This window comes from Balaenoptera borealis (assembly GCF_965194805.1).
Source record: "Balaenoptera borealis genome assembly, chromosome: 15".
Lineage (NCBI taxonomy): Eukaryota > Metazoa > Chordata > Mammalia > Artiodactyla > Balaenopteridae > Balaenoptera > Balaenoptera borealis.
This window is the reverse complement of record NC_138871.1, coordinates 17,665,309-17,681,406: the sequence shown is the minus strand read 5'-3', so window position 1 is coordinate 17,681,406 and position 16,098 is coordinate 17,665,309. Positions and strand designations below refer to the sequence as shown.

General features: G+C 33.3%; 1 pseudogene across 1 annotated transcript; it reads left to right on the top strand.

Moving 5' to 3' along the window:
• The first annotated feature begins 5,146 nt into the window (after positions 1-5,146).
• Positions 5,147-15,090, top strand: LOC309611502 (serpin B6 pseudogene; annotated as a pseudogene). Its single transcript has one exon. The product of its transcript is annotated as a serpin B6 pseudogene (transcript).
• Positions 15,091-16,098: the final 1,008 nt, after the last annotated feature.

Here is a 16,098-nt window from a genome sequence, read left to right as displayed (position 1 = left end):
AAGAAAAATATACAAAACAAATATAAAAATCAACCAAATATAGGTAAATAAGTTATGCCATAAAAATATCAAAAGTCTAAAGGTAGAAATTATTAAAATTGAAGCAAAACTATATTAAATTAGATAAGATGGAAAATATTTACAAATATGTCCAAAAACACTTTCTTTGAAAAGATTAATAAAAGTAAGATGTCAGAAGTAAAGAGAATCAGAAAAATCTATTAAACTATTTGACCCCTAAAGAAGATCTATATACTTATGTTTTTACAAATAATTTATCTTAAATATTGGAGAGAATGATAATTCCAAATCATTTAAATTGGTTTCACAACTTATTTTATTATATGAACCAAAATCAGAGACCACAATGCACAATATATTCAGAACAACTTCAGTTTCAATTTAGAGTCCACAATTTTAAGCAGAGTATTAGTAAAGCAGTGTGACAGGGTAACCATGCACTCAGAACAAGCAGGATACGAAAAATGAAGACCTGGTTTACTATTAGGAAATATATTACTATAATTTAAAACACAAACACGTTGAGGAAAGATGCGAGTACATTAATGCTCACAGTGATTCTGATAGAAGTCTACATTTATTCTCAATTTTAAAATACTCAGTAAAAATATAAAAGGAAAATAGAGAAATTTCTATCAGTAGCAAGATAAAAACTGCAATAATCATTTAATATTAGCTTAGAATCTCTAGCCAGAGCTATAAGATTAAGAGATAAAATAAATAATTTTTATTTATTTATTTTATTTAAAAAAAGAGATAAAATAAATAATTTTTAAAAGATGAATTTATTTATTAGTATTTTCCTAAAATGTATGTTACCTTAGATTAGAAAACCTAACACAATCAACAAAGAATGCTAGAATCATAAAAGAGATACACATGTTGGCAAATGTTTAAATTGAATGTATAAAATACAATAGCTATTCTATATGTCAGTAAATAAATTGAGAAGACCAAGAAAAGAAATCTCTAACACAATAAAAGTTAAAAACAAACTACTTAGAAATAAACACTAAAAAACATACATATATTAGATTAAGAGATTACGTAAATGTAAACCAAAAATACCAATAAATGTAAATTAATCTATTACAATGAAAAAAGCATGAACAACAAAACTATATCTAGTATTTTCAATTATGTTTAAAATTACTATAATTCTGATAAAAATTTTAATTATATTGGGGGAATAAAATATTATTCCAAAGTTTAAGAGAGTGCTAAAAATTATAATTAAAGGAAACTAAAAAATGGGAAGGGGAACAATAGTCTCAACAAACTATTGTTTGTTTGAAACAATACTAAAACAATTTTGAATAACTATATCCTTCTTGTGTTAAAATTCATATATAAATTACTTCATCAAATTTTGTAGTTACAATAATTTAATTTCTGACATTACAAATGTAAATATTTTACAATAAAATGCTGAAGTCACTGTATTAAACACAACTAAATGAATCTGAATTCCATAGAGATTTAAAATTTTCTCTATTAAAATTTTTAAAAGTGTAGAAATTTTTTATGTAGTGCATTTTTCCTTCTGGTTCTTATATATTTTTTTTTTTTATTTTTTTATTTTTTGGCTACATTGGGTCTTAATTGTTGCATACAGGCTTTCTCTAGTTGCAGTGAGTGGGGGTTACTCTTTGTTGTGGCTCGCAGGCTTCTCCTGTTGCAGAGCATGGGCTCTAGGTGCACAGGCTTCAATAGTTGCAGCATGTGAGCTCAGTAGTTGTGGCATGTGGGCCCTAGAGCATGCGAGCTTCAATAGTTGTGGAGCATGGGCTCAGTAGTTGTGGTGTGCAGGCTCTAGGACATGTGGGGTTCAGTAGTTGTGTCGCATGGGCTTAGTAGTTGTGGCTTGTGGGCTCTACAGTACAGGCTCAGTAGTTGTGGCACACAGGCTTAGTTGCTCCACAGCATGTGGGATCTTCCTGGACCAGGGTTTGAACCCATGTCCCCTGCATTGGCAGGTGGATTCTTAACCACTGCACCACCAGGAAAGTTCCTGGTTCTTATATATTTTTACTCCACTTATTCCACAAATATTATACTAATTTAATATATTTCTATGTTTGAAAGTTTTTTTAAATCACTGATATACTACTTGGCTACAAAAATATGTACATTGATATACTTATGGTTAAATGTATGTATAATTTATGTGTATATGTGTACATATATTGTATAGAACATTATTGTAACGTATAATATTGTAATATATATTTATATATAAATATTATATAAATAATTTCCTACAATCATACAGTTCCATATCCCCAAAATATTTTTGCATTTAGTTAGCATAGAGTACACATTTTGAAAATAATATTAAATGTAAAATGTTAGATTTTATTTAGCATATCTTTAAGTGATATGTTCTTAGATGATTAGGTTATGCTAGAATGGGGCAAACCTTAACATAAATTTGATTCCTATTTTTTTTAAAGCTACAGGAAAGAGTGAGAAAAGGCAACCCTCCTACACTGCTGGTGGGAATGTAAATTGGTACAGCCACTATGGAGAACAGTATGGAGGTTCCTTAAAAAACTAAAAATAGAGCTACCATGTGACCCACAATCCCAATCCTAGGCATACAGCCAGAGAAAACCATAATTCGAAAAGATACATGCACCCCAATGTTCATTGCAGCACTATTTACAATAGTGAGGACATGGAAACAACCTAAATGTCTAATGACAGATGAATGGATAGAGAAGATGTGATACATATATACGATGGAATATTAGTCATAAAAAAGAACAAAATAATTCCATTTGCAGTAACATGGATGGACATAGAGATTGTCATACGGAGTGAAGTAAGTCAGATACAGAAAGACAAATATCATATGATATCATTTATATGTGGAATCTAAAAAAAGGGTACAAATGAACTTATTTACAAAACAGAAGTAGAGTCACAGATGTTGAAAACAAACTTATGGTTACCAGTGGATAAGTGCGGCGAGGAATAAATTGGGAGATTGGGACTGACATATACACACTACTATACATAAAATAGATAACTAACAAGAACCTACCGTATAGCACAGGGAACTCTACTCAATATTTTGTAACAGCCTATATGGGAAAAAAAATCCAAAAATAGAGTGGATATATGTATATATATAACTGATTCTCTTTGCTGTACACCTGAAACTAAGACAACGTTGTAAATCAAATATACTCCAAGAAAAATTTAAAAAGAAAAAAAGAAAAGAACTTTGGTAACAGGAAAACACTCAATATTTGAACTTCTTCAAAAACATGACATATCACATAGGTCATTAACTATAATTTTGCATGATGAATAGCTGAAAATTTCATTACGATGCTTGAATTTTATCAGAATAAAAATTATATTTGCAATATGATTTGCCTTTCATTTCTTTGAATCTCACAAAGAAGAGTAAATTTTGGGAAGAGTAACGGTAATGCTTCAACAAGATTTACCCAGTCTATTAATCTCAACTATTACTCCATATTTGCAGTGCTTCTCCACCTTAGCTAAACATTTGAATTAACCTAAGGAGCTTAAAAACACTGTGATCTGTGTCTCACCCCCAGAGCTTCCAATTCATTATTCTAGTAAACAACATAGGAGTTGACATTTTTAAAACTCTGCCATTGATTCTAACATGCAGCCAAGGCAGAGAACTATTGTTAAAACACCTGTTTCTAACCAATACATACAGAAAGGTTAAGAAAACTGAAATATTGATTATTTCAATAGGTCTTTGCAAATACCATACTTGTTGAACAAAAATTTATTTTAATGTACTTGTAAATACTCATATAGAGAAATGTTACAGCATATCGTTAATTCATACAGTAAATTATTGTACAGAAATCACAAATGAAAGGGTGTGAGCACAACTACAATAAATGTAAAGTACATGTTAAAACATTAAAATATTGCCTTGGGTCATAGGAATTTGAATAACTTTGAGGAAGGGGTTTACTACCAAAGTATGTCCTACTCTTTTTTTATCAACAAGAAAACATCATTTGTATTGTAAAATTAATTAATCTGAATTAAATCAAAAGATGTGTGTTGTTAAATAGAATTTGAAGATTCACACTATGGACACAGAATATCAGAAAAAAATATTGGAGTGAGCATCATTATGATTAAATAAACCTAAGGGAGTTTACCTATCACAGTAAAGAGTTTTTAACTCGGCAAAGGATATTCCCTGATTAGCCTGTCACTTCCAAAATCCCGTAACCTAAGGAACCAATCTATTACCCAATTTTTACGCCTTTGTTTTTTTTTCTAAAACAATATATAGGCTTCTATAGGAAAACAGCTGTGCTTGAAGTTGTCTTTAAAATTTTTCATAGTATAAGATATAGATGAATATTTAAATAAATAAATGAATTATTGGGCATTTTATATGTAATTTTCTACTTAATTAGTTCCTAATTTAATAGAACAAAATCTCTATAGCTTAAAAGGTTACAATATGATTAGCTAGAACCTAATTAACCAAAACCTTCTATTTTGAATTTTATTTTTAGCTCTGGTTGACATTTATAAACAAGAGACAAATGACAAGAAAATAAGCCTCATTATAAATTGATATTAAAAAATATAATTCAAGGGTTACCTCATATTCAGCCTATAATCTGTACCTGTATCCTCAATTCTAGTTCAGGACACTGGTCTCTGAATGAAAGTCCTTCTATCATTAAGACCATGAATGTCCCTTCATGACTAACTTTTAAACTGTAAGTTATATAACAAATTAGTTATATAACAACAACAACTGTGTAGACATAAGCATTATAAAAAAAATAATTTAAATTAAAATATAGTAGAACATGTGTGTACCACATATAGCATTGCTAAGGAGACTCTGTTTTCCAGAGTTTATATGTGTATTCTAGGTTGTGATGTACAATGTGTATCATACAGTATTTTTCAGCTAAACACTTTCATAAGCCATGATCAAGAAGAAATTCCCCAGTAATTCTTGTAGTGAGGCAGAATGTGCCATCACTAAAGAATTCTGCTACACTCAGTTTTGCCTTTGATTTTTATCTCATGACAAGCTATTAGGGAGAGACAGAAACAGACAAAGAAGGAGGATGAGGAGATGGAGAGGAAGGAGGATGGAGATGGAAGAAGAGGAAGGGGAGGAAATAGGGAGGAAGGGAGAGGGTGAGGGGAGGAAGAGAGGGAAGGAAAAGGGGAGAAGGGATCAGGAGAGAGGAAGGAGGAGAAAAAAGGAAAAGGTGGAATAGACAGCATTAAGAAATATGAACATGTAGAAGTCAGTCTGAATCACAAATTCCTAAACTGTTAACCCCATGTGTAGATATATTCTTTGTTCCTGAAAGAGGAACATCTTATCTCTCACATTTTATCTGTAAAGGTATTGGAAAAAAACAAAAAACAAACAAACAAAAAAAACACCTTGAGGGAGATCCTTCACAATGTTATCAGGATTATAAAATACAATGTAAGTAGTTTTCACCTCAGTAAAATCATTCACTTAATTAAAAATGAAGTGAAACACAAACATAAATTGCTGAGTTGATCATGAACACTTGTCACTTATTTGTATCTCCACAAAAAGGAAAAAGTAGCATATTCCTGATTTCCAATTAAGGTATCAGTGACATTAGAGAGCTTATACAGATTAAGAAATTAAAAAATAGAAACTTAGTAGAGCTGGGAGGCCAGAAAAGCAAGCTCTCAGGCCCTGCAATGATAGCAGAGCCCAACAAGAGGTATACGCCTCTTCTTTCCTAGTGAGTACTCAGTCAATGAAAAACCATGGAGTTTGTGTTTACTATAGCCCTCCCAATGTCCTTTTCTCCTCTATAAAATATTTTTTCTTCCCTTGTCCTTCAGGGACTTGTCCAAGGCTTGCCGTGGTTGTAGACCCCGAATTTGCAATTCTCCAGTGATCCGCAATAAACTCATCTTTGCTGGAGAAATATCTGGCAGCCTATTTGTTTTAGGTCAACAATAGCTCCCTCTGTTTCTAGATTGAATATGTGAAAGAAGATGCGTTTATTCACTGGAAGTACCCAATAGATGACATAATTTCCTGGATTACTCTCCAGTTATTCACATAACAGGGATGTCTGCGATATAGAATTTCCACTACAATTTAACTATCAAATTAAGATGAATATGATTTTTTTTTTTTTTTTTTTTTTTGGCTGTGTTGGGTCTTCGTTTCTGTGCGAGGGCTTTCTCTAGTTGTGGCAAGCGGGGGCCACTCTTCATCGCGGTGCGCGGGCCTCTCACTATCGTGGCCTCTCTTGTTGCAGAGCACAGGCTCCAGACGCGCAGGCTCAGTAGTTGCGGCTCACGGGCCCAGTTGCTCCGTGGCATGTGGGATCTTCCCAGACCAGGGCTCGAACCCGTGTCCCCTGCATTGGCAGGCAGATTCTCAACCACTGCGCCACCAGGGAAGCCCCGAATATGATTTTTATATATCATTTCTGTGTACGTGCATGTGTGCACATGTGTGTATTTAAGTTTGTTGAAGAAAGAGAAACAAGTACATGCTTTGTTACTTGAGAATCCTCCATTGAAAGGTTGAATCCAGGTTAAACCATCCTCCTGGTTATGTCACACAATTCTAGGTAGATCAGGCTATAAGAAAGCAAGTTGTGTGTCTGCTTTTGCTACTCCTACATGGACAAACTCACTTCATGTGACCTGCAAGACCCCATGTCTTGCAAGACCCCGTGTCCCTATCTTTTGAATAAAAAGACTTTTGCTTTATTCTCTCAGGCCTCTCCTGAGTCTCAGAAGACTGGCTTGAGAGTTAATGATTAGGAAATGTAAAAATGCAGAAACAAAGGATACCTTTTGGGCCAGGAAACTGGTAACAATTTAGACTATAAATCAGCCACATAGCAGGGTCACTGAACTCCCCATTCTCTGAAGGATATAGATAAGAAGGACTGACACATATTCCTAAATTGTTTTTACAGAAACCAGAACCCCACCAGATGAAAACACCTAACCAGAAACATGAACACCCCAGACCAGCTGGGACCAGAAGGTTGATGATGTTGACTTACAAAACATCACCCTGTTACCTCATCACCAACCAATCAGAAAAATATCCACTAGCTGATCAGGTACCCTGCAATCCACAATCCTAATATTGCCTTTAAAAACCCTTCCCTGAAGCCATCAGGGAGTTCAGGTCTTTTGAGCACTAGCTGCCTGCTCTCCTTTCTTGATGCCCTGCAACAAATGTTGCACTTCCCTTCACTGCAACCCAATGTCAGTAGATTGGCTTTGCTACGTGTCTGGCCAGTGGAACCAAATCCAGGTTAGGTAACACTGTTACCAGGTACTGTGGCTATGTGCACATCTGTGGAAATCGAGTGAAAATGCAGACATCCCTTTTGGTTACTTATATATGCAAATTATTACAAGTTTATTCTTAATCAACTTAATAAATGTTTCAATAAGTACCTGTGACTTACTGGTTTTGTCATGGTACACAATCTATTTCCCTGCAGGTTCTGCTACAAAGATAATTCCAATCAACTAATTTTTTGAGATGAGCACACCTAGATGTGAACAGTTAAACCACTTCCTCAATGTCAGATAATCCAAGAAAGGATTAGGAACAGAACCAAGGTTTCTTAATTGTCTCTAATTTTTTAAACTTAAAAAAAAAAACTAACAAAGAACAGGTAGAGTACTACACCTAGGACAGTGTGTTCTCAGATCTCTAAATTAACCACAGTTAAACCCATAATTTTTCCCACCTTAAAGAATGCTTTCACTTCTGGTTCTACAATTTCATTTACTTGAAATGCCCATAATATTTAAGACATACTATAGGTTAAAAAGAGAAATATTAATCTCAAGTGGCTGTCTCACTTTATTTATCCACGCTCAGGGGCATAACCTTCAAAGAGTTTACAGTTCTTATATTATAATGTCTATAGACAATAACATTTCTTAATAATTATCACCATGACAAAATGTCTTAATAAACTAGAGGGAAAAAAGCATCAAAATTCTTCAAAGCCCTGTTTCAACATCATATAAATCACTGACATAGCTATTGGCCTGTTTCAATACCGGTTTCTATTGTCAATTCTATTTAGGAAAAATAATGAATTGTTAAAAATAGTCACCAAATATTAACTTGTTATCATGGTCAGGACTACAAGAAATACGTGGATACATAATAAGTGTTCTCTCTCCTCGAGCTACATAGATTCTAATAATTTTCTTTAAAAACACAATCAAATAACAATAGTGTTACATAGAAAGTGGTGAAGAAGACTTGCATTTCCACTAGTATTGTGGGCTATATACCTAAATTAATTCTTTTTGCTGATTCCAGAAAGAAGAGTGTATCAAAGAAAATATTTGAAGATATAATTCTGAGACTATCTAGAACTGAGGAGACACAAGTGATAGAACTTATGAAAGATTTAAGAAATCCGAAGATTCACAAAATTTACAAGCAGGATAAAGGAAATGAAATTTGCATCGTGGTGATAATGACGAAAACCAAAGATGAGATATAGATTTTTTAAGATGCCAGAACTAAAGGTTTACATTGAAAGGGGTAACAGCTAGACAGATGACTTCTGTCACAATGGATGTCAGAAGACAGAAATATGACAATGTCAATGTGCTGAGAGAGAATAGCTGTCAGCCTAAATCATTATAACCAGTGAAGGTGTCTTTCAAAATGAAAGTGATATAAAGACATTTTCTAACAAAAATTGACACGCATGCCACCTACAGATACTCTCTAAAGAAAAATTTAAATGTTGTGCTGATGGAGGATTTGAGTACCAAGAAAGAAAAAAATAGCGTACAATGTGTTGTGTGTATATATATATATGTAATACTAAATGTATGTTGATTGCATAAAACAATAATAGTCATTAAATAAAAAATTAACATGCATACATATTTGTATGTAATTTTTGATGTATAAGAATGAAGTTAAAGTGTTCTAAAATATTAGCATTGTGGGGGACAACTTAAAATATATTGATTAAATTTAGACTGACATATCAAGTGTGCAATTTATAATGTTTAGAAAACATAGAAAATAGGGTAGAAACAGAAAGTGTAACTTCCAAACTAGTAGAGGAATAAAAACAGAAAGAACAAATAATAAGTTCAAATGGAAGCTAAATCTAAGAGAAAAGAAAAAACATAAAATAGATAGAATGTAAGGTGAAAAACAGGTCCATATATAGCATTAATTTTTGTTACCAAAATCGATTAGATTTCTCAGGGGTAAAAATTGTCATCATGCTTTAGATATACGATCCAACCTCTTCTGTTTACAAGAGACACAGCTATATCATAAATTACCAAAACAGTTGATTGTAAAAGATGAAAAGGAATTACTACGCAAATTCAAACCAAAGGAGCTGGTATAGCTATATTAATAACAGAAAAACATAGAAGTTAAGGCACAATTAGTAGCCAAAAGTTTTAGTCACTCCAATGATAAAAATCCAATAGCCATGACTACATAAGTGTTCTAAAAGACCATTCACATAATAATTTACCCTCAAGACAGAGAAAGCAAAAGACAGAGTACTAGATATTTTACTTGACACTTTTTTTGGTAATTAATAGAAAAAATTGGCTAACATTAAATAAGAGTCATAGAAAATTTAACAAATTTTAAAACTTAACCTGATATCTATATAGAGAAGACCGAGCTCAGAAACTGGAGAATTTAATCTTTCCAAGCACAAGAACATTTATAAAATTGATTGTGTACAAGGACTTCAAGCATATATGACTCCTATCTGCATTCTGATTGCAATGCACTAAACTAAAATTAAAAGATTTAAAATAAAAATCCTCATGGTTTTGAAAATTAATGTCTTCCACTTAAATGACCTTTGGGTAGAAATATATATATATATATTATAGTGGAAATTAGAAAATATTTATAACACATCAAAACCTTTGGGATAGAACTAAAGTGATGTTAAGAAGGATATGCAAAGCCTTAAATGCATATATCTTAAAAGAAAAAAATGATGAAAATTAATGAGGTAATTTGGTCTAAAATAATTTCTTAAAACTCAAAGAGAAATGAGTCCAATTTAATTAAATAAAACATCAACATAAAATGAAGAGTAGATCAATAAAATTAAAGTTGGACTTCTGAAAGACTAATGCATTGACAAATCTCTGGCAAGACTGAGGACAGAAAGAGGGAAGGGAAGAGAAGGTATGTTCCCACACTCATAAACACACCAAAATGAGAAAGAATTACTACTTAGGTAAACTAAAGAAGATGAAGAATAGTGAGAAAAATTTAGAGACAACTCAGGTGAAAAAATTGAACTTGGTGCAAGGAAAAAATAGAAAATCTTAATTGTTTCATAATAAAGACTGAGTAAAGAGGCAAATTTTTCTAAAAAAAATTCAAACCTAGGTGGCTTTATTTAGCAAGTGTAAACAAAAATTTCATACTACACATTCTATTCTAAAGCACAGATTGAGGAAATCTCCACAGTTCACTTGAGGAAGATAGCATAGACCTAATATTAAACTGGGAAAAGAAGGAGCCAAGAAAAAATAATCATATTTTAGTAGAAATAATTATACTATACACAGTGGAAATAATTATATTTTAGGTCAAATAAGATTGTAATAGTAGAAAACACTTGTTAGAAAAAATATATAAATGTAGGAAAATGAAAATTCATCATATGCCAACTTTGTGTGTGTGTATGAATTACTTGTTTAAGTCTTTGGTTCATGTCTTCTGAACATCTGGGTGAAGACAACTCGAAAAATGTGTTTTTCTCACCCATAAGCATCCCCTCTGCCCTGGCCATGGTCTTCATGGGGGCCAAGAGAAACACTGCGGCCCAGATGTCCCAGGCACTTTCTCTAAGCAAAAGCAGCAGCGGAGGTGGAGACGTCCACCAGGGTTTCCAGAACCTTCTCATCGAAGTTAACAGGACCGGCACACAGTACTTGCTCTGAACCGTCAACAGGCTCTTTGGAGAGAAGACATATGGTTTCCTCCCATCTTTCAAAGATTCCTGCCGCAAATTCAACCAAGCAGAGATGGAAGAGCTGGACTTTATCAGTGCTGCGGAGGAATCCAGGAAACACATAAACACCTGGGTAGCCCAAAGGACAGAAGGAAAAATTACAGACCTGCTGTCTCCAAATTCAGTGGACCCCATGACTTGTCTGGTTCTCGTGAATGCCATCTACTTCAAAGGAAACTGGGAGAATCAGTTTAACAAACAGCACACCAAGGAAAGGCTGTTCAAAGTCCGCAAGAATGTGGAGAAGCCTGTGCAAATGATGATCAAGAAATCCACCTTTAAAATGACCTACATCGGAGAGATATTCACGAAGATTCTGGTGCTTCCCTACGTCGGCAGGGAGCTCAATATGATCATCATGCTTCCCCATGGAAACACCGATTTGAAAACGGTGGAAAAGGAACTTGCTTATGAGAAATTTGTCGAGTGGACGAGGCCAGACCTGATGGAGGAGGAGGAGGTGGAGGTGTCCCTGCCCAGGTTTAAGCTGGCGGAGAGCTACAACATGGAGGGCGTCCTCCGCACCCTGGGTGTGACCGACGCCTTCGAGGACACCAGGGCGGATTTCTCCACGATGTCATCCCGGAAGGACCTGCTCCTGTCCCAGGTCGCGCACAAGACCTTTGTGGAGGTCGACGAGGAGGGCACAGAGGCGGCTGCGGCCACCGCCGCAGTCCTAATGCTGCGCTGCGCCAGAATCACCCCCAGGTTCTGTGCCGACCACCCTTTCCTCTTCTTTATCCATAACAGTAAGACCATTGGGCTTCTGTTCTGTGGCCGGCTCAGCTCCCTGTGAGGAGACAGTGGCTGCAGGCAGCCCCTATGGGTCTTACTGACCCGCTTTCCCCGGTACTCCGTGACGTGCCTGCGACCCAAAGTGGCCTTGGTGACAGTCCAGAAATAAAGGGTCTGATCGAGAAAAAAAAAAAAAAAAATCACTATTCTGGTGAAATAGTGGTTATCTACTTCAGGTATATTTTGCAGATACCTTCTCCACTCTTGGCTTTTCATAGTCTTAATGGTGTTCTTAATTAAAGAGAAGTTCTTAATTTTGATGTAGTTTGATAAAGTAATTTGGTTTTCTCTAATGTGTAATTCTGTAGTTTCTTTTATGATTGTCCTACTTAAGGAACCATCTCCTAGTCTAAGTTTCCTAAGATAATTGCCTAATAGCTTCATAATTTTTATTTTATATTCAGAATAATTTTTACCTATATTTAGATCTACTACACATCTGGAATTTTTATGCTGTATGAAGTGAGGTATGGATGCTCAAGATCAATACTTGTTTCTATATGGACAAGCACCCATTCCTGAAAAGTGTACCCTTACCTTGCAGCAAAAGTTTCATATTTATTATAATTAGGTGAATGCTTATGTGTCAGTCTGTTTTCTCTATTATTTTCACTCTTTTGTATTAATACATCATTTCTTAAACTAAGATACACAGATAATGTGTTATCATATTCAAGATTCTCTTGGTTATTTTGTTCCATTTCATTACCATATAAATACTGAAGCACTTTTCTTTTTTCCAGCTTTATTGAGGTTTAATTGACAAAAATTATATGTAAGTTGTACAACTTGATGTTTTGATATATGTATACCTTGTGAAATAATCACCACAATCAAGCAAATTATATCCATCACTTCACATAGTTACCATTTTGTTTTTTCAAAAATTTTAATTGAGATATAATTAACATATAACTTACCAGTTTCAGATGTACAACATAATGATTTGATATTTGTATAAGTTACAAAATGATTACTACAATATCTAACTAACATCTGTCACCTCACATGGTTACATATTTTTACTCATGATGAAAATTTTTAAGATCTACTTTCTTAGCAACTTTCAAATATGCAATACTTGAATAATAATACTTGCAATAATATAGTATTATTAATGATAGCCACCTTTCTATGCATTGCATCCCCATGACTTACAACTGGAAGTTTATACCTTTTTTAAATTTTATTTTATTGAAGTATAGTTGAATGGCAATGTCATGTTAGTTTCAGGTGTATAGCACAGTGATTCAGTTTTTCAGATTCTTTCCCTTTACAAGTTATTATAAAATATTGAGTATAGTTCCCTGTGCTATACAGTAGATCCTTGTTGGTTGTCTATTTTATATATTGTAGTGTGTGTGTGGAATTTTATACCTTTTGACCCCCTTTACCCATTTCATCCAACCATTCACTCCCCACCTCTGGCAATCACCAATATGTTCCCTGTATCGATCACTCTAGATTATTTATAGTACCTAATACAATGAAAATTCTATGGAAATAGTTTTAAATACAATGAAAATGCTATGTAAATAGTTGCTGGCATTCAACAAATTCAAGTTTTGCTCTTTGGAACTTCTGGGATTTTTTTGAATAATATCAATCCAAGCTTGGTTGAATCAGTGGATGTGGAATCCACAGATATGGAGAGCCAACTACATCATGGTTAAGTGGAGTTTATTCCAGGAATGTAAGGTTGGTTTCACATTTGAAAATAGTTAAGGCAATTTGCCATATCAATTGTCTGAACAAGAAAAAATATATATTACTGCAATAGTTGCAAATAAACATTTGACAAATTCAAGGCACATTCATGGTAAGACTCTTGGCAAAATAGGAATAAAAGGGAACATCTTCAACCTGAGGAAAAACATCAACAGGAAAAAAAACCCTACATTTTACATTTTGCATATGGGTAAAATGTTCAATGTTTTTCCCCAGTATATAAGAAGGCAAATGCATTTGTTGTCACCACGCCTATTCATTGTCACACTAGAAGTCTTAACCAGAGCAATAAGGCAAGAAAGCAAAATGAAAACATATAGATTGGAAAAGAAGAAAACAGTATATCTATTTGAAGATGGCATAATTGTCTTCAAAGTAAATCCCCCAAAATATCTTAAAAATATATATTGGAACTACCAAGGAGTACTGCAAGACTGTAGAACACAATTTCAATATACAATTAAATATGAGATTTAATTGTATTTCTGTATATTTGCAATAAAAAGAAATTAATAGATGAATAACCATAATAGAAAAATTATTGTTAATAGAACCATTATCATTAGAACCAAATACCCAAAAATACTTAATCATAAGTTTGGCAAAATATGTGCAGGGTCAGCATTATAATAACTACAAAATACTGTTGAACATAATCAAAGAAGACATAAATAAATGGAGAGATAGATCAGGTTTATGACTTGGATAATTCAATATTTTTAAGGAATCAATTCTTCTAAATATATCTATTCATTTAAAGCAAGCTCAAAGTGCCAGAATATTTTAATTAATGGAAATAGACCACATGATTCTAAAATTTATATGAAATTGCAAAGTTAATGTAATTATAATACAATTTTGGCAAAGAACAATTAGAATGTTGTTGAAAGACTCACATTACCTAATTCCAAGACTCATTACAAAACTACAGTAGTGCCTATGGATATCACACACTTTATGCTATAAGAAATAAACTAGACTCAAAGTTTAACATGATATAATTCTATTTATGTAAAAGTCTGTAAAGTGTTAAACTACAGTGATGGCGAATATTCTGTGTTTGCAATGGGCTGAGTGTATGGAGAGGAGTGTACTCCAGAGGAGTTTGAGGAAACATGTTGGGGGTGGTAGAATTATTCTAAATCTTGACTGTGATCACTATGATGTAACTTGATTTATTTATCTAAACTCAGAACCATACTTTAACATGGGTGAATTTTATTATATGTAAATTTTAACTCAAAAACTCTAGAAAGTTTATCTATAAATTATTCAATAAAAGTAAATAATGTATTGTTTAGTGATAAAAACCTATTACTAAATTATAAATAATGTTTATTTGAGAAGAGGAATAAGACAGATACAGTAGAGAGGATTCTGCAAAGGAATTGGTGAGGTTCCAATTCTTAATCTCCATGTGGTTTCCATAGGAGCATGTTTATTATTAGTTTTCAACTGCATCTGTATGTATACATATACATTTTTCAAAATCTAAAATAAATTTCCAAAACAAATAATATTTATAAAGAGAAAGCAGTTTTCTATGAGATGAATAGAAGATGACAACTTCTGATAGTTTAGTGGGTGGAATGAATCACAAAGTAAAATCTTGGTTGCCAGTGGAGGAAATTTCATTGGCTAAGATAACAAACAGAATTTATTGGCCAATGTTATCTAGAACAATAAATAAATAAAGCATTAAAATCACTTTATACACCTGTATCTAGGGGCCTAAAACATATTTCTAGGGAGTCCTTCTTATTCATGCTCTATTTCCACCGTGCTGGCTTAATTCTCAGGCCTACTATTTGTTTTGGTAGATATAGGGTCATTATCTCTTGGCTTATGTCCTACTGATTTAGGTACTCCATAGGTTCACTTCAAGTTGCTCAAGAGAAAGTTTCACACTTGATTTTCATTGATCTAAACTGGGTTAGGTTGCAATTAAAGAAAATTAGGACCTGGACTAGTGTAATGCAAATGAGAGTGCTAAGGCAAAAAATTAAACACTCAAGCAGATCTTTCCCCATTGTACAGATAAAGAAGTTGAATCACAAAAGCTCAGGTTACATAATTATTAAGGTATTAATATTTAATTTTACTTCAGATGTCTGAGTTCAAAGCCTCAACCTGCTGCTTTAGTTTGTCAAGTCTTTCGATAAGAGAAAGATAAGAGAGTTTGTTAATAATGTGAATGGTATGTAGACTCCAGAAGGATCTGGGCAAATTAGAATGGTGAATGGAACATCTAAGTATAAATTTAATGGGAAAAATAATCAGTCCTGTTGTTATTAAATAAAACAATTGCATAATATGGCTTTACTTAATGCAATTATAATATCTCAATGCTACTATTGCAATGCTGTCTTTTTCTCCCTTTATTTCTGTTGATATTTACTTTACATATTTAGATGCTCCTATGTTGGATACATAAGTATTTATGTTATATCCTCTTGTTGGATTGACCCCTTTATCATTATGTGACACCCTCCTTTGTGTTTTGTTACAA